General features: G+C 44.5%; 1 long non-coding RNA gene across 2 annotated transcripts; it reads right to left on the bottom strand.

Annotated features, from left to right (window-relative positions):
• Window positions 1–231: 231 nt before the first annotated feature.
• On the bottom strand, window positions 232–5242 carry LOC148685891 (uncharacterized). Of its 2 annotated transcripts, none has more exons than XR_015949840.1 (4): window positions 5119–5242; window positions 3435–3595; window positions 2896–3296; window positions 232–490 (listed from the first exon to the last, which is right to left on the bottom strand). It is a non-coding gene; the product is annotated as an uncharacterized LOC148685891 (long non-coding RNA). The 2 variants fall into 2 exon arrangements; XR_015949839.1 differs by having other exon boundaries at window positions 3435–3652; window positions 5119–5236.
• Between the last annotated feature and the right edge of the window lie 15004 nt (window positions 5243–20246).

Raw genomic sequence — 20246 nt, 5'->3', positions numbered from 1 at the left:
AAGCGTTCATAAACTGAAGCGAACTTTCCCATTGAAAGTAATGGAAAGTGGATTCATCTGTTCCAGACGGTCTGCGGAGTACTTAAACTGAAGCGTTCATAAACTGAAGCAAACTTTCCCATTGAAAGTAATGGAAAGTAGATTAATCCGTTCCAGACGGGTCCGCGGAGTACTCAACCTGAAGCGTACTTCACCCGAAGCATGGGTGTAATTGGTTCCGGAAGTCTGTTCATAAACTGAAGCGTTCATAAACTGAAGCGAACTTTCCCATTGAAAGTAATGGAAAGTGAATTAATCTGTTCCAGATGGGTCCACGGCGTTCGTAAACCGAAAATTCGTAAACCGAGGTGTTCATAAACCGAGGTTCCACTGTAGTTCTACTCAGCAGCAAAACTCCGACAAAAGTCGTGCTGGCATGACCACCATTCAAGTACTACCATTCATGGGGAAGGGTAAGTTTCCGGTGGGTCAGTGTATCCGATCTGCTATTCTAAAGTGGAGACAGGCCAAAAGTTATCTAAGATTTCATGGAGGCAGCACAGCTTGCAAGCAGCAGATGTATAAGAAACAACAGCACAAAGCCAGGAGTTAATTGATGTTCTCTTCCCCCCCCCCCCATTGCTCAGCCCCTGCAGAGTGCAACCTGCCACCATGTGGCATCTCCAGGAAAAAAACAACAACCCCAAACCCATATGCCTAAGGAAAAGCTGGCTACGTTCTGGCTCAAGGAAGCAGTTCTGAACCCCAAAGAAGCAAATCGTGGTTTGGGTCATAATGCACACACTTTTGTCTTTTGCTTAGTCAACTTGTTTTCTATGCATTGCCCCAGCAGCTCCCGTTGGCTGAGGGACAAACCAGAGGACAGGAATCAGGCAGATAATCGATTCAGTTCACATTTTAAGACCTACCTCTTTTGTACTTTCTGAAACAACACATGAACTGGAAAACAGCCATCATTCGAAATGCACACTTCTCTGAATTTTGCAATGGAGTTCTCCACCCACCCAAACTTTCAGGATGGTGCTATAAATGCATCTAAATATGTGCCAATAACTTAATTGGATTAGAAATGTCCCAGGCAAAGAGCACGCAGTCAACTGAAGCCAAATATGAGTCTGATGATGTTATCTTTGACTGGAGGCCACACTTGAGTGGTAGTGTTCATGCTGTGATACCCAAAAACTTCCAGGCAACCAGTTTATTGATCATTCATTCTGATTTATTTGCAGGGAGATTAGATGATGTTGCATCATCACCATCATCACCATCATCATCATCTAGTTATATGCCACCCATCTGACTGGGTTGCCCCAGCCACTGGGCAGCATCAATACAAGCAGTATCCCTCACTTTCCAGTGCATCTTCTCATCATTTTCCTTATTGCAAAAAGGCATGGGGGTGTTGTGCAAGACCTCCCAATCCACTATAGTTGTGCAAGCTGGATTTGGCAGCCTGAGATGGAATCCTTCCCACCCCAAAAATAGTGACAACCTGGAAGCAGCCCAGGATCCATCCCTCGCATCTCCAGGTAAGGCTGGGAATGATCCCTGCCTCCAACCCTGAGCAATCACTGCCAGTCCCTGAGCTAGATGCAACCACGGTCTGACTTGGTCTAAGGCAACTTCCTCCCTTCCTATGTCTTGACTTTGTGTCCATTTAGAACACACCATAGAGTCAAGGGTACACCTATCCAAGGAAAGCGGAAAGAAACAGGGTGTTAAAACTCAAGGGGATTCCATAAAACACATCACCTCTTTAAAACATTGTTTTGCTTGCCAAACAGTGATAGACAAAACAGCTGTGTGACCACCCAAAAGTCAGATTTCTCCAGCTGCGGCCTCCTCAGCTGATATAATCAGCTGCTAAGACTGTCTTGCGCTGCCAGAGGCAAGAAGGAGCTTTTAAATTGCAGGAGGGGAAAGTTCAATATTAGAATAAATCCTCCTAATGCTAAGGGTAGTTGGGCAATGAAATAGGTCGCCTACAGGAAATCTGCAGGATCTGTTCCAATCATGCCTTTAAGCAGCTAGTAAGCAGCAGAAGTGTATGCAGGGAAAAGCTTCAGGTACGACAAACTGGGCTTCGTTGCTGAGATTGAACTGAGGTCCCAGGAACCCCGAGGTGCTTCCTAGCCCCTTACAGTGAAATGCCTTCCTTTTATTTCTTTCTTCCCAGCTGCTGTTACCGACGGTTGCCTGCCCAAGAATGACCCAGCCACTCAAGGAGAAGGCGCTCCAGGGAAATAATAGTGACGTCAAGGTCCAGGCCATTAGGAATAATTTGGGTGTTCCCATGATCAGGCTTCTGAGCATCAGGGCAGCTGGGAGAAGCAGAGGCGCTGACCCTATGGGGCACCTTTTAAGCACATTGTTTTGCTTTCATGAACATCAGAACGGCAGGAAGAAATATTTTAATTAACCTATCCCTCGGCTTGCTGGCTCGATGCGCAGCCTTCCTCCCCCCTTTGAAGCAAGGAGCTTTATCCCCAGGCAAGACCTCGCCATCCTGCGCCCCCTCCCCTGCCCCCACGCCAGCTCTCCCAGCTGTGGTTGAGTCGGAAAAATCCACCTTGACAGACAACCAGTCTCTCTCAAGAGAATCTCTCCCCCTCCACCTTAGCCGGCCTGCCAAGCCAGGGCTTTTCAGAATGTATACGTATCGATTCCATCATTCACACTCTAGAAGTAATTGCTCCCTCTGAGCATGTTTATAGATACATACAAGCTCCTGGTTCCTTGCAGGATGTCACAACAGCTCAAGATCAAGAGTAGAGGGTTTTCTAGAACACAGAGGCTCTGGTACGGAGAGAGTTCTCTTTCAGGAAATAGAGCAATCTCCTGGAATCACATAAACCAGAGACTTCTTTGAAATGCGGACAGTTCATAAAGGCTTACCAGTAACTGAATTGCTTGCTGTAGGGTGAGGCAGAGTATACAATCTAGACTCATCAGATTGCCTGTAGTCACTGGCCACGAGCCAAGCGTACTTGCACACAGCAGTGGGTTGTGCCTGCACTGACAGCTGTGGGCATCAAATGGTTTGCTCAGCACTATGGTGGTCAGCCATGGGAGGGGGTGGAGTTCTTGCCGCGGTGTTCTCCTGCCATGCCCCACAACAGTTCCTTGGATTTCTGAATGACTCCCAGGTCCAAAATTCTTGCAGATCCTTGGCTATGCATCATTTGCCCAGACTAAAGGCTGGTGACCCTAATCAGGAACCACTGAAGCATCAGTGGCAAACTGTCATGTATGGATGAAATGGCATGAAAATGGCTGGTGCAGTCATCATTTAGCAGCTAGAAACCAAAGGCTGGGAAAGAAACAGTGATGCAGCTGATCAAAGCACTGGGACAAGAGTATACTTTTTTAAATGCATTAAAAACACTAAAAAAAAAACATTTTAACACTTGTTAAAGTGTAGTTGTTGTTTTTACCTTAGTGATCCATCATAGGCCAGGAAAACATCGCATATCTGTGTCAATTGGAATAGCATCATCCCTGAGATATTCAAAACCACCACGCAACCTCTCTATGGCTTGGCAGGGCGAATTTCCTCTTTGCTTGACTTCCTCAGCAATAAATCAAGGTTGGACCTCTAATGAAAATAAATGGATCCCGAGTTTCCTAACAAGTCACAGAGACAGCAGGAGACCTAATAGCAAATAAAGCATCACATTTATGGCTTCATAAAGCAGAAAAACAGCCACTATGTTATTGGCTCGGTGGATGATTGCGTTATCGCTCCATAGCTAACCAATGGCTAATTGGTGAGACTTTGATGCTCAGGTAGCCAAGCAGAGCAACAGGTGTGTCTCATATTCGTCTGGTAGGCCAGGAGTGGGGAAAGAGCCATATTCCCCTGTGGGAAGCCTTTTGAGGGCCACATGAGCAGGACCAGTGGGCCAAAGTGAGTATGGCAATGGATGCAACTCTTAATTTTGTATAGTTGGTTATATCCCAGCCAGGCAAAAGTCAGAGGTTTCTACCAACACATCTTTCCATCCTTCCAATGGAGACATTCTAGCTAAGCAGAAGCACTCAAAGTGGGTATGGCTTGTGGAAGCCTGTTTAGCCTGGGAGTGTCTCAAGGGCCAAAGAGAGAAGTCTTGGGGGGCCACATCTGATCCCTGGATATGACCAACCTCTGCAGTATGTACCATATTTTTCACTCCATAAGACACACTTTTTCCCTCCCAAAAAGGAAGGGGGAAAGTCTGCGTGTCCTATGGAGCGAATGCGAGAGCCAGAGCCCGACCAGAGCCAGAGCCCGTGCAAAGCCAGAGCCAGAGCCGCTCCTAGGACAATTCAGGAAAGCAAAATATTTTTTTTCTTGTTTTCCTTCTCTAAAAACTAGGTGTGTTCCTATGGTCAGGTGTGTTCCATGGAGCGAAAAATACAGTAAGTATCTAGACGTATGGCAACCCCACCAGAAGAGATCCTTTTCAGCCATGGCACCTTTTTTGTTGCCTAAGTTTCCCAACATGTCATCTCAACAGGTTTTCATTGATCTGCTATTTTTATCCCGTGGTTTTCCTTTTGCATCATTACTGCTGATATTAATCCCCACTCCCAGTATTTTGCAGTGGATATTGTTTTTATGGTTCTTGAGCGGTTTTATAAACTAGTGGACATTGTATAAATATTTCCAATGAATAAATAGACATGAGTTCCAACAATAACGTTTGGCAATAATTTTGCTTGGCATTATTCTGAACCTGCAAAATGGGTGAGATAAACTTCGGCGTTCCTTTTTTTATCAACCCTGTCTATCATCTTAAAAACAGATAGAATCAGAGTTGGAAGGGATCTCAAGGGCCATCTAGTCCAACTCCCTGCAATGCAGGAATCTCAGCTAAAGCACCCATGTTTCTAGTGCACATGTTCGAGGAGGAAAACCACAGCAGGTTCTGCTAAAACAGGGAAGGTGAACCAATGGCCTGCCAGATGTTGCTGGACTCCAACTCCCATCAGTCCCAGCAAGCAGGGTCAATAATTAGGGATGACAGAAGTTGTAGTTCAACAATGTCCAACAGCCGCAAGTTCCTTATTTTTGTGCTTCAAGTCCAAAAGCAAAACAGAAGGGCGGGAAAGGGTTCCCTCAGTAACTCAGCTACTTACCACTTTTCATCAAGCAATTTATGCCCCATTGATGTTCTGGAGCAATAGTCATGCAATAAGCTACAGTCTGCATCTCGTCTATATGGAAGAGGGAATAGATCTGCTGCAAGTAGAGTATTTTCTTCAAGGGATCAGGGAGAGAAGGATCAGATCAGATTAGACAGACATGCCACATGATCCACAGTCATCTGAAAAATAATTTAGTTTTTAAAAGAACACAGAAAGAGAAAGGGTTCTGCTGTTAGCTCCCTTGGCGGGGCCGAGGCTGCTCTATAAATATGTTCCCCATTGAGGAATGAATTCTCATCTCCTCAGCGAGGAGAGCATTTTGACAAAAGTGCGGAAAAGACATTTGGACCTTTTTAGTTTAGAAAAAAAATGACAGATGGAAAGAAAATGACACAGCAACACAGTTTGGAAGCTTATGAAATTATGAATAATGTGAAGAGAATGGAATTTCTCTCTGTGTCTCGAAATGCTCATTAAAAATCAATAGGCTCTAGACCATGCATAGGCAAACCCGGCCCTCCAGATGTTTTGGGACTACAGCTCCCATCATCCCTAGCTAACAGGATCAGGGGTCAGGGATGATGGGATTTGTAGTCCCAAAACATCTACAGCATTGAGTTCAGAATGACAGCCATCCTGGTCTATAAGTCCTGCTGAACTCATGGGGACTCCTGGGTAGACTTCTGTCTAGGGTATTTGCTGCCACCTAAAAAAAGAAAAAAAGAAAAATCCGGGATCGGTGGTGCGGCACCAGAAGTCGCTTCTACGCGGTGGCGCAGCACCAGAAGTCGCTTCTACGCATGTCCAGACATGCGTAGAAGTGACTTCCGGTGCCTGTGCCGCCCGATTTCCGGTGCCCAGACATGGGCAGAGCGGCACCGGAAGTCGCTTCTACGCATGTCCAGAGGTTGCGTAGAAGCAACCTCCGGTGCTAGGCTGCCCGTGTCTGCATGTCTGGGCACCAGAAATTGCTTCTGCGCATGTCCAGACATGCGCAGACAGCCGGGAGCCGGGACATGGCTGCCGGCAGGAGCTCTATACGATATTTATGGGATATAATCAATTTGGGATAACCGCGGGGAATGGTAACAAAATATAGGGGTTTCCCGCAAAAAAAAACAGGAGACTTGGCAGCTATGGATATTTAGATTCCTTACTCATTCATTTTTCACCTTAAGGTCAAAGGGCAGGTTACAAATATGTACCTATAGAAGAACCCGTTAGGCTTAAATTAAATGATTGAGTTCCTCAGCGCTGCTCCACACACACTCAACAGACCGGAGTTTAGCACCTTCTAATGTTGCTTGAGGGCCTATCCCTCCAAAAGGAGGCTTTGAGGAATAATGTATTAAGGCATCTTGGATAAAGGCAATGCCATGCACATTTCAACGAAACCACTAGTTGTCAAGTGCAGCATTGTCTGTCTATAACAAGATGATAGATGTCGAGTTAAATCTTCCACAGATGCTAAAAAGCAATGATGAGGAACCGGAAAATCATACATCTTCTCAAAGCTCAATTTACTGAGTGTCAGCTTTTTAAATGCTTGTGTTCCCCCCCCCCACACACACACACCATGTGCCGGCACCTATGAGTCTATTAAAGGGCATCTTTCCTTACAAGCTTTTCCTATCTGAAGAAGTGTGCATGCACACGAAAGCTCATACCAAAATAAAAACTTAGTTGGTCTTTAAGGTGCTACTGAAGGAATATTTTTATTTTACTTCGACCCAGACCAACACGGCTACCTACCTACCTGTAACCAAAGATTTTCCTATTGATTGGAAGGAGTATAGACAGGAGAAACAAAATGGAAATATAAGAGGATAGTGATGCTGCAACAACTGCTCCCTCACTTTTGCAAGCCTGTTTTCAGGCTGAAAATTGGGGGTGGGGTCATTTTTCATGATTTCTCAGAGAGCGGGGAAAACAAAGTATATAGGAAGATGCCTCAAACCATCATTGATCCATCTAGTTCAGCATTGTCTTGCAGTGTTTCCCAAACTTGGGTCTCCAGCTGTTTTTGGACTACAATTCCCATCATCTTTGACCACCGATCCTGCTACCGTAGCTAGGGATGATGGGTCTGTAGACCTTAGTGATTTCCTCTGTCTATCTGACCTCCTCCTTACTGCCCAGCTTTCGGTGAGCAAGTCAAACAAAATTGGTGATAAGGGATATCCTTGATTCTGTTGAAATGTTGGTTGTTGCTGCCGTTTCTCAAAATTAACACAATTGATTCTGGTGCAGTAAGAATTCCACAAACCAGTAATGTCTCCGTTTATGTCTAAACACACACACACACACACACACACACACACACACACACACACACATATATATATATATATATATATATATATATATATATATCAATTTCCAAGCTCGTTTATTCTCCTGAGTTGCACTTGTAAATGAATTTGGAATGAGCGAAGAGTGAAAAGCAGAGTGAGAAAGTCTCAGAGTCCCCTCACTCACTGTTTTTCACAGGGAGGCTAACAATGCAATCCTATATATATTGAATAAGAAATATCTTGAGTTCGACAGGACTTCCTCCCAGGGAAATGAATATAGAATTGCAGCCAATGACTTGTTTATTTTAAGAAAACCTTTTCCGTTTCATTGGCATATCTTAATTACTAGTTTGGCCTTTTCACAATGATCCCTTTTACTCTGACTTTCCTCTGTGCTTGTTCTTATCTAACGTTTCAAGGAATGTGATTATGTCAGCTCTTATTTATTTATAAATCTGGTTGACTGGAAAAGATATAGTTGCCAACTGACCACCTCCTCCAAAAAAAGAGAGAGCTGCTCCTACCCTTCTTACAGTGATTCCTTATGCAGAAATTGGAGGGCAAAGCTATTCATCTGCCCAATGGTGCAAATCTCCCTTTAAAGTGGCAGCTGCGAGAACCTCCTAGCGGTGCAGCGATAAAACTGCCAGCACGTTTGCAAAGCTAAGCAGGGCCCAGCCTGGTTTCAAATTGGATGGGAGACTTCATGTTGAGATTCCCGTGTTGCAGGGGGTTGGACTAGATGACCTGTGTGGGACCCTTTCCAACTCTACCATTCTACGATTCTAGTTGTGCTGAGCAGCAGGCAGAAAGCTGTTTGATAGTGAATCAATAGGTTCATCCATCCATTCATAATGGGGATCATTATGCATTTGATCCCCAAACTCCCTTATGAGGCAACCTGTTCTGTGGCTGAGCAGCATTAGGAAGAACTTTCTGGGGATACGAGGAAGGGCAGATTTGGTAATATGGTGCCCTTAGTGGGGACAAATGTTCTTGTCTCCCTCATATTTCTTATTTTCACAATAATTCCTTTTTTTATTTTTTATTTATTTTGCCCCCACTCAGCTCGGTGCCCTAAATCCGCCTAAATCCAGCACTGACTATCAAGTGTTTACAGCGGTACAAACTGCCTCAGATGATGATGGACTTCCTTTTTTTTCAGTCGCCTCTCAGGGTTACTGGCCACATCTACAACATGCATTTAAAGCACTCATACTACTTCAGCAGCCATGGCATTCCAACTCACAAAGAATCCTAAGTCTGCAAAGGAATGGCAGCTCTCAGCATAATTTGGGGGAAAGCGTGCCTGTTAAAGTGACACAAATGTCCTCTAAATGTAATTGTGAGGAAGTGACAGCTCTAGCTCCAGATTTCCTGCCCTAGATCAGGCATCCCCAAACTTCGGCCCTCCAGATGTTTTGGACTACAATTCCCATCATCCCTGACCACTGGTCCTGTTAGCTAGGGATCATGGGAATTGTAGGCCAAAACATCTGGAGGGCCACAGTTTGGAGATGCCTGCCCCTAGATTATCATGGAGGTCCTTTTCAACTCTGATACCTGAGCCTATGATTTCTCAACCTGGAACAAAACAAAGAACTCAAACCTTGCTGTTGGTATCTCAAGAGACAATAGAGTATGCCTCTGGGGGGTGAAGTCAAATCACTGTGTTTGCAGCACTGAAGTGACCTTCCCGGTGTACAAACAGGGGCAAAGAAAGGAGAACCAGCACCCAATGCAGGGTGTCAGGGGGGCAGGGCACATGGGCGTACCCAGGATCAAAACTAGGGGGGGCAAGGGGAGGGGCCAAGGCACGGAAGGGGAGGGGCCACAAAGTGGGCGGGAACGGCGAACTCGCGCTCCGCCGGGCTGTGCCCCTCCCTAGCAGCAGGGCTGGTAGGCGGAGGCGGAGCCCAGCCCAGCGGAGCGTTCCCGCCCGCCGCGCCGCGCTCTCTGGTTCCCCGCCGCGCTTGGCCTTGCCTGAGGGCGCGCCGGGGAGCTGGAGGGAGGGTGCGGCGCGGTGCGGCGGGAATGGCGAACTCGCGCTCCGCCGGGCTGTGCTCCGCCTCTGCCCACCAGCCCTGCTTCTAGAGTAGGGCAGCTGCCCTAACTTGCCGCATGGTGGGTACGCCCTTGGCAGGGCAAACTGCCCGGTGGCGCATGTGCACACACCATATGTACGGCTATGTAGGGCACATGCGCACGTGCCACTACGCACAGTGCATGCGACGTATGTAGGGCGCATGTGCAGCGCTGTATGTAGCGCTGCCATGCATGCGCCATTTGCCAGTTTGCCGATGGCGTCACTTGAGCGCAGTACGGACGATGGCAGAGGGTGCAGCCGCGATCGGAGGATCCTCCGCAAGTGGCAGTGGCGGGACAATGGCGGTGGCAGTGGAGCAAGCCCCCCGCAGGGTGCCTTCTTGTCACCCCCCATCAGAGATGGCACCTGGGTCGGACCGCCCCACCGTCCCCCCTTCCTCCACCACTGGGTGCAAGCCTGGGCTGTGTGCATGGAGGTCCTGGGTTGCCCGGGCTGGTATCCTTCAAAGACCCCCTTTCTTTGCCTTGCTGATGTGGTCCAAAGGAAAGCAGAGCAATATATTTGGCACCTGCTTGGCACCCAAACCCTAATGTTGTGAATATATAACCATTTGGCCAGGACAGCAGAGTTCTCTCTTCCTCCTTCTCCTTCATTTCGTATTTGTACCCCTCCCCACTTCTAAAACCTTGCTTGGAGTCCCAGTCCGCATTTATTTCCAAACCCAAAAAATGGGGGGGGGGGAGCACTTAAATTGAAAGTATGCTTTACTTTGTGGCCTAATTCACTCCTTTCCTGTTACTTCTCATTTCCCCCCTGTCTCTTGAGTGCATTTGAAAAGCTAGGGAGGAAATTTAAACTCAAAAGAAGTTTCCCTTTGCTTTAATTCATGCTTTAGCATTCTGTTTAGTTACCTTGCTTATTTTTCTTCATTTCTCTTCCTCATCTGTACATTTTAGGAGGGCTGGTAGAAGAAAACACTTTTAACAAGTGATGCTTTGGGGCAAAATTTGTATTCATTTGCTTCCCGTCTTTAGGCACTGTGTTTCCATCACTTGTAAATCATAGAAAGCGACTTCTGGTAAATAAAAACCACGAGACATGCACACCAGTGCCTTCATTTAAGAAAGAGCAGAGCTCATCAGAGAAAACCCCTCACTGGATGATCTGCAGGTATTTGAAATGGAAAAGGGGGAATGTCACATTTAGGGAACCCATAGGGAGAATTCCCCTAAATAGTCTTATGTTAGCATTCATTGTCAAAAGCACAGAAGGGAGCTTGAACCAATAAGCACTCTGTTTATTGGTTTATTGTCGGTTGCAGTGCTTATGTTGCATTTCAGTGGAAGCTATTTCCAAACAGCTGGTGGGGTGGGGGAGAAATTTGGCTCCGTCCCAATTTAAAGGCAATCCTACTTTCTGAAACAATACAAGAACTGAAGCACCGTTATCCTTCAAAGTTCACACTTCTCAGAGCCTTCCACCATGAGGCATTGCTGCCTGCCTGACCCACATGGTGGCTTTGTCCCATGAGTTAAGGGATAAGGGATGATAGGATGTCATGGAATTCTACTCAATATTGATCCAGAGCAGAACTCCAATATAGCTAGCAGAGTAAAATCACATTGCAGGATTCCCAATGAACAGACCAGAGGCAATTAATATTTCATCCGGTAGAGCTTTACTGCTGCTGGAGGCAAATGAGCATAATGGTCACAAATCCAATACAGTGGATTGTTTTGAGTTACGAACAGAGTTCCGTCCGCTATTTTGGATGCGGTTTAGATAGGATTTTTTAAAAAAATAATTATTCCCCATTGGCTTTGACTTATGAATTTTTCGACTTACGAAGGTCCGTTCGGAACGGATTAAATTCATAAGTCGAGGTACCACTGTACATCCAGGATTGGCACTGTCCATAAGAAATCCAGTTGCAGCAGACTTAACTTAAACTTACAATAACTTAGAATAAGTCTAAACTTAAACACTAAGCATACTATGTACAGAATACCACACCAGAAGGAAAAGAGATAGAAAGAGAAAGTGAAACACAGGCTCCTTCTGGCCTATATTTATAATCAGCATGACCTTGACAGAAAGAGATAAGAGAACCAATTTAAGCCAGCTGTATTCAGCTTCTCTGAAGGAATAACCCAAACATCAGGAACCTTCTGCTTGTTTCTTTCACGCACAGAAGCTTCCAGAACCCTCTTGAATTAAGTAGAATGGGAAATGTCTCTACACATCAAATCAATACTTTCTGCACAAAGAAATGCAAACTGACAGGTAAGGGGTGAAGGAATCAGACCTGTGGGTGGAATTTGGCCTACTCAAATAGGCAGAAACTGAACATCAAGCAGGAATGTCAGTGTTCAGATGGGCTGCAGAAGGGCCCCTGATTCCATTTGCGGCTGAACAGTCTTCTGCCTCGCTATCCCTCCTCACAAATCTGATTGAGGAGACTGTTTGACAAATGGGGTGCTGAATTGAAAAGCCCCCCCCCGGATTGCTCGCAGGTAAACGTGGAGAAGGGCAGTGGTGGACCTTGGGGGTCTCAGATTTCAGCAGCATCCCGTGCAATGCTAAAATTTGGTGCCCCTCTACCACTCACAGTCCATTGTAAATCATACTTGCAGCACCCCTGGTGGCACCCCAGAGGCTCCATGCCCAGTGCGACTGACCTGGTCGTGCTCCCCTAAATCTGCCTCTGAGGAGGGACTTTTCTGTGGGGTCCCTCCATTTGCCCAACACTCCCCCCAGCCACATTTGTGAGTAAGGATTGGCATCCTTAATCTACCCAAGGCCTGACCAGGGCAGTCGTCCTCTTATATACCTCTTACACACATTCAGCCGTCCATGGACCTCAGCAGTCACAGCGAAGGCCTGCCCAGGGCGAAGGCCTCTTATATACCTGCTGAGATTGACAAGGCATCTGACCCTCACCTGAATCTCATAAGTCTCCTGACAGGTGATTTGGTCTGCAGTCACAGTGTGAAAATAAAGGATGAGATTGCCCACCAGATACCAGGCACTCTGCTATTCAAATTAGGCCCCAGTGTTTTGGTTACAATCCCCTTCTCAATTAAGTAATTGATTATAATCTAGAATTTAAATTCTCAAAACTTTCTTATTTGTTAATTCAAAAAAGTAAACTACTGCTCTCACTTCATTACAAACAGTATTTCTACCTGCAACACACTTGAGCAAACCTGCTCTTCCTTTCACATATATTTTGTTGCCATTTGCAACTGTAGCTCCCTCTGGTTAGTTATCATTTAACTCTCGTGGGAAATAATTAACATCACACGTCATGTGCATGGAAGTTGCCGAACCAATTAAGCAACTAGAAGGATTACCGTTAATAGCACCAGTTTCCCTATAATTTGATGTCGCTGGATAGTTACGATGAACTGCCAAAGCATTTTTAGTTTGCTTTCTGTTGTCACCCTGGAACTTTTCTTTATTAGTCCCACTTTGTTTTGTATGATTCCTTGCAAATGAAGGAAAACAACTTTTCTGCTTGTATATGTTGATAATATAATTTTGGTGTGCTTGCTTGCTTGCTTGCTTGCTTGCTTGATTAATAACTGTTGGAAACTTCAAGGTCCCTGCTCTCCCTTCTTACACAGGGTTTACACCAATGTAATAGAGTTGGCCAGGACGCCAGAAGGGATACAATTTATGAACTTTCTCCATTATCTGCACAGCAGGGGGTGTTCAGTCAACACTGCAAAAGCTGAGCTGAAGTGTTCCCTGCTGGTTACCTGCTTTCAGCAATAGGGGTTGCTGTTTGATAGTACCCAATTGGTTAGCTGTCACATTCTAGAGCTCCCCATTTGTGGCTCTTAGGTAATTGACAAAATACAGAGTCCATTCATAAAACACAGTGTTCATTCATAAAGCAGTAACATAAATCTCCATTGCTACATATTGGGTGTATATTTCAGTGGTTGAACATACAGGTTTATGGTCGTGCTGTAGTGTACTGCATATGCAAATGTGAATAAAAGGTGGCTGGGCTCATTGTCTCAGGGTTTGGGGGGGGGGAGAGGGGACAAAACTAATTTCCAATAAGTGCCCCCCTTTATTTCCATAACAAGTCCTTGAATCTGTACTCTGAATAGTGACACCAGGGAACTAGAAGGAGCAGGGCTTGTCAGTCCAGCCCCTGCACACCCATTGGGGCTGACCTTAAGGCAATTGGAGAAATTTAGCCAAATTGGGCCCCACTTGCTGCTCCTAAGGGGGCCCCCACACCAGGGCAATCTAGATGGATTTTATTTATAAGATTTTGCAGACTTTGGCTGTGAACTGGGGCCCTACCAAAAAAAATTCAAGTTGCGCCCTACTGCTTCAAATTGGGACCCACTGGCTAGCCCCGAGTCTCATAGTTGATGGACCTGAGTTCTGTTGCCCTTGCATGAAGTCTTGGGTTTGCAATTTTGGGAGAAGGGAGACTGCCTGCTGGGGAACAGGTGGGCTGGTGAGGCCCCCTAGTTTTAGAGGCCATAGGCTTGGGCCTACTTAGCCTCTACATAAATCTGGCACTGTCTTCAGTTGACTATGGAAGCCTGAAAAGGCTTGGGAAACCCAGCTTTAAATACCACTGCCTCTTTCATGGCCACTGCTACCTCTGAAGGTTGCATTAACAGTGCAGCCATACTCTTTCTGCCCCAAACAGCCAGCCAACTCATCACAAGATGGCAAAGCCAATATTTCCATTTATAACACGTGGTATCTTTAAGGCCATTTCCCTGCCAACTTCCAGAGGTGCTGCCTATGTTACTTGGTACTCTCAGCCTTCCAGTGAGTGAGTGTGAAAATATGACACCTTGAAGAAAATGAAGAATAGCTCTGTAAAGGTTTGCAATGTTTTTTTTCCCCTAGGAGAACATGCTTCGGAATACCTCTGCTGTGGTATGGATAAAGTTCAGCTCCTTCATTTTTATGGGTAGCTGATAATTGGAAGAAAAATGACCTCCGATGAAGACCAAACGGCCCAACATTTACATTCATAAACCTGAGTGAATATCAATTACATTATCAAATATTACACAAAACATTCCTCTGACTCTCCCAGTGTCATTTGCTGTATAAATTGGCCTTTTACAGAGCTGCAGACTCTGAGATACTATCAGGGCCCTTCATTAAGGTGCCATGACTGAAATGTGGAAGCTGTCACTGGGCAGAAAATGATGGCGCGTGGGCACCATAAATCACAATTTAACCCATAATAGCCTTCGGCTGGGGCCCTCGCCATGTCATTCGTTTCATTTCTGAAGACATTTAGTGCCATTTATGCTAAGAAGTTTGCACACAGGTTTATTAGAATAGACCTAGAGAACAAGGTGGTGAGGAATCCCTGTTCTCTGTTGACTTCGCCATCCCGATAAGGAGCAACCATTCCCATAAAATGCTGTCTCCTTTCCCCCTGAAAGTCAACAAAACTCATTCCCACAATGCAAATGAGTTTTTCCTAATGGATATTGCAGCAAGATGGTGGCTGAGGAGAAAATCGACTCTCTCCATTTGCCAGACTGCTTCTGACTATTACCTGCACCCCACAACCTGATGTTTTATTGTTTTTAACCCACAACATTTCTCTCAAACGGGTATTCAAGGGGCCCCACAGGTGTCCTGGAAAAAACAGGACATCCCTTTTTACCTCATGAGAGAATGGCAGCCATTTTGTGTAACATGATCTCATGTGATTCTGCACCACAATTCCCTCCCCAAAGCACTTTTTGTAGGGCCGCAGTCTCATGCAGTGCTCCAAAACACACATTTTTGGGCACCGTCACCCCCAAAAGCACTTGGGGGAGAGAATTGCTGCACGAAATTGTGTGACATCACAGTGTCCAAAATGGCCACCTTCCTCTCACAAGAGAAAATGTAAATTTGGCATCCAGGAAGCTAGCACCCCGGCTTTTGCCTTCAAGATGTTGAAGGGTATGTATATCTAGGTGCATCATTATTACACAATACCCAAATGAGTGAACTCTAAGCATCCAACATCCAACTATCATATGTGCCTACTATTGTTTGTTGGCTTTAGGTGGCTCCCACTTTAGTGGTTTCGTTGTCCTGACATATCTCACTCTCCCCCCCTTCTTCTTCTTTGCCAGATATCTTTCCTGTTTACTAAGCTGTACACTAGCACCTACCATTGTTCCAAATGGCAGCTTTTACAGCATGACAAATACAGTCATACCTCAGTTTAAGTACGCCTCAGTACTTTCAATGGGAAAGTTCGCTTCAGGTTAAGTACGCTTCAGGTTAAGTACAGACTTCTGGAACCAATTGTGTTTGTAAACCGAGGTACCACTGTACCTGGTGTGATGGATGCTATTGAACAGGCTGGGCAGTTTTCAACTGGTCGCCTCCAAGGGACACCAAGAAAAGTTTGTGGTGGGGTCATGAAAGGCATGTGATCGGGATGGCAAGCTGCCAGCAGTCTGAAGCATCACAGCCATATTGCAGCATCTCCGTAAAGTCTCTGTTGCCTTATAAGCAACAGGCCACATGCTGCATTTGACCTTCAAATACCTATGAGGAATTTTGCAAGGAATTCTTGAGGCCCCAGAACTGTTATCGATTTTTTCTCTCTCCAGAGATTGTTAAAATAGTGCAATAGTGTGTGTGTGTGTGTGTGTGTGTGTGTGTGTGTGTGTGTGTGGATAGATAGATAGATAGATAGATAGATAGATAGATAGATAGATAGATGATAGATAGATGATAGATAGATGATCGATCGATCTGTCTGTCTATCTATCTAAGGTTACTTCTACCTTAAATCTTTCCCAACACCACCATTTTCCAAGCACATCATAACATTGTTATTAAAAGTCCACTTCCAGGTCAGGTTAAGAGCCCCTCATCCTCCATTCTTTAAAAACTAGCTTTCATTCACACACACACAAAAAAACTAGCTTTCATTCACAGGAAAGCAGGTAGCCAGCATTGTGTATCCCAGTCATATACCTGGTCAACCAAAAGCCTTCCTAGCAGATCATTTCAGATCTGTCTTAAATAAGAAAAAGTGCATGGATTGGGGAAATGATCATCACCTCTAGTGGTCAGGGTTAATAGAAGCCTTGTAAGTCATGATGACTGCAGATTCCGGGTGTCTTTCACACAAGGACTGGATCTCCCATCACTCCTAGAAACAGATACTCAGCAGGTGCCCATATTCATCTCTTACTAGCTCATGAGATACCCATAGCAAAGACCTGGGATCAGATAACACCATCCTTAGCCGAAACAGATTCCTCTCAGTAATTCCAGTCAGGCTTCTCACTTCAAACTGACGTAGCTTTTTTGTAGATTTCTCAGTTAAGCAATCAGCACAGCAGTGATCGATAATTATGTGCATTTGCTGCCTGTCTGGCAAAACCAGAATGCATCCCTGAGGGGCTCTGGGGGAAGTATTCTAAAGTAAATGATGGTGCTACAAGACCATTAACTGACAGAATGCTTGCGGTTAATTGATGATAAGGAGCTGTTTAGTTACTGGAAGCATCCCTCCCAAGCTCAGCTTGGTGCAATGTGCAAAGGAGACTTCATAACTAACGGCACTGGCAATTTAAGAAACACCCACTGCAAGAGTACACAAGAACCTGTGTGTGTGTGTTGCTTTGAGGCTGGCAACATTTCCCCCCCTGTCAGAGCGGGAGACCTGCAGTTACTCACGAAGGTTTGATGGCAAAAAAAAAAAAAAATCCTTCAGTAGCACCTTAAAGACCAACTAAGTTTTTATTTTGGTATGAGCTATTTAATTGCTCACCGTCTAACATTGTGTATGCCATCAAATGCCAACAGTGCCCTTCAGCACTGGACAAACAGGCCAAACCCTACGCCAAAGGATAAATGGACATAAATCTGACATCAGGAACCACAAGACAGAGAAACCAGTAGGAGAACACTTCAATCTCCCAGGACATTCTATACAAGATCTCAAAGCAGCTGTTTTATTACAGAAAAATTTCAGAAACAGACAAGAAAGAGAAATTGCTGAATTGGGACTCATTACCAAGCTTAAAACCACGGAGCCACCTGGGATGAACAGAGACATCGGATTCTTATCTCATTATGCATGATCTAGCTTTCTTTTGTGCCTCGGCCCTTGCTTTTTTCCCGGCAGGAGCAATTGCAGTCATCAGCAGTCGTTAACAGCCATCAACAGGTTCACCACTCCTATCAACCCATCACCCATTCCCACCCACCCACCCACCCACCCTCTGAAGGGTCTGGTTGATTCTGTTTCAGTTATCTGACGAAGTGTGCATGCACACGAAAGCTAATACCAAAATAAAAACTTAGTTGGTCTTTAAGGTGCTACTGAAGGAATTTTTTTTATTTTGCTTCGACTCAGACCAACACGGCTACCTACCTGTAGTTTGATTGCAAGTATTTCAGCATGAAAATGTTTGGTGAAATTTAGTTAGGGTTAGCGAAGCACATTTGTTTTCAAGTGTGTGTGTGTGCGTGCAAACACAACATTTAACACCTTCACAAGAACTAAAGGTGTTCTCTGTGTGAGTTTCTTCACAGGAACAAAATGTCTTCTTCTTTTTTACTGTACTGTTGCTAGTTCTGCCCAGAGCAGAGTTTTAAATACCACAGTGGAAGCAACTCTTGTGGGTTTTTTTTGGGGGGGGGTTGTTTGGTCATTTTCTTTTAAACTTTTAAGAAATCTGTAAATTTTCCCTTGCTGAAGTCCAACACACTGAAGATCAAAACGTCTTAAAAGCCCCTTTCTTAAATAATTCATGCTATATTGCAAATACTGCTCAAATTATCTCCAGAATTAAAACAAACGTTGAGATTTTTCAAAGCCGCGTTGAAGCTTTCACCCAAATTCTCTTAACTGCTGGTTATGTAAAGAAAGGAAAGAGATTGAAAGTTGGATGAGGAAATGAAATTCAGCAAGGAAACAGGGGAAACAGATCTTGTGAATGAGTCTTCTCAAAGCCAGAAGTTTCCAGATGACTGTGGCAGCTCTCTGTTCTGACAGCTACTACAGTCACCAAAGGACAGCTCCCTTCACTGGCACACTCTCAATCAGTGTTCTGTTTTTCTCTGCTGCAAGAAGCCAGATGCTGCTGGAAAGTGGGGATCTGAGTGAATAAATCCTCTGTTAAGTCAATTGTGTTGTTTTTACAACTCTCAGAAATACAAAAATGGAAATTCAAAAATCTGGATTACTCATGCTGATCCAAACTCAAAAGCTTGCATGCTATTGTGTGTTATTTTAGTCGACCTAATAAAGGTATTGCCGTAATTTGGATTTGGGATTTTTTTCTCTGGAGACATGATGGCTAACTTAAGTTTTTAATAATGCTAACGTAGCCATTTCATTTGGACGTCACCTTGCAGACCTGAGCGTATGTGGCGGTAAGTGAATTTAAGCAGTAAAGTCTTGGGTTCTATATATGTTTTTTTTAAAAGAGTAAGTCCCATTGAATTCAGAGGTGTAAAAGCTTACACCGTAAATATTTCACATGAGTAAAGAAGAAACACCCTCTGTAGCTACCAGTTTCTTTCCTAGAACCAGTATATTGCACTGTTTATTTCTAGCATGTGGCTGTTAGGACCTCTGTTTATACTATTTCATTCAAAGTGGAGCAGAATTTATTAGATTCACTAGTTTCTTTGGACTGCTCTATAGAAAAATAAACTGCTTTAAAAGCACAGATACATGCAGTATATGCACACAGAGAGAGTGGCAGTCTTGAGGAAAAGTGATGGCATTCTAATAACTGGATTAACATTTATCTCTGGGCATTTCCAAAAACCTAGTTAATGGGATAAACTATACCTTTCATCATCACAGACGAACTAAATTGTGTACCATTAGGCTTAATGTCTGATTAAGAAGCATGTGCCTATTTATCTATCATTGGCTCACGACGCTGCAAAATTCTCAGCACTGCAAATATGATTTTGGTGGCAAGCAATCATAATATGTGTGTGTGTATATATATATATATATATATATATATATATATATATATATATATATAATCACTAAAAAATAGTTTCATTACCTATCTTTATCTCTTTCTGCTTCCCTGATACAACCCTTATAAATCATGAGGCAACCCAAGTAAATTATTGGCCTGTTTAATCAAAGATTAGAAGGGAAATTAATTCCATCTACCTCCCCTTGAAGATATCTCCAGGTCAACAATTTATGAAACTAAAGCGATTAACTAGATGATGAGGGAACTCTGCCAGAAACAGTGCATGACTGCTCCAGTGGGATTTCTAAATACCATTAATACTTTTTTCAATAAAAGTAAATCTCTTCTCATTATTGCCGGACATGGTGGGGTGGGTGGGGGTGGGGTGGGATCTTGTGAGCCTGATAGCAGAAGAGCTGTAACTTTAGAGAGCTATGGAACTCAGTTGTAGGCATTGAATGGACACAGAAGTTGAAGCTTCAGACTTCTACGATGCATTAGAGTCCTCCGGTGTGATGCTTGTTACCCTTTCCAGAATGCCAGCAGGAGCTAAACTTTAATTCTATCAAGAAGGAATGAAGAGTTAAGTGTCAAATCGCACTAATCACCCCAAGTTGTGAGCTGATATATATACTGTATAGTCATTTCTAAGACTTGTGCCGAGGGTCCCTTGCAAACATGCAATAACTCTTGCTGCTGCCTTGATTTTGGCAATCACAGGTTTATTGAGGGGTGGGCAATACAGGGGGAGAGGTAGGTAAAAAGGTGAAGGACCCCTGAATGGTTAAGTCCACCCAAAGGCGACTATGGGGTTGCAGC

The sequence above is a fragment of the Zootoca vivipara genome, chromosome 4 (genome assembly GCF_965207765.1).
Source record: "Zootoca vivipara chromosome 4, rZooViv2.hap1.1, whole genome shotgun sequence".
Classification (NCBI taxonomy): domain Eukaryota; kingdom Metazoa; phylum Chordata; class Lepidosauria; order Squamata; family Lacertidae; genus Zootoca; species Zootoca vivipara.
This window is presented reverse-complemented; position numbering and strand designations above follow the sequence as displayed.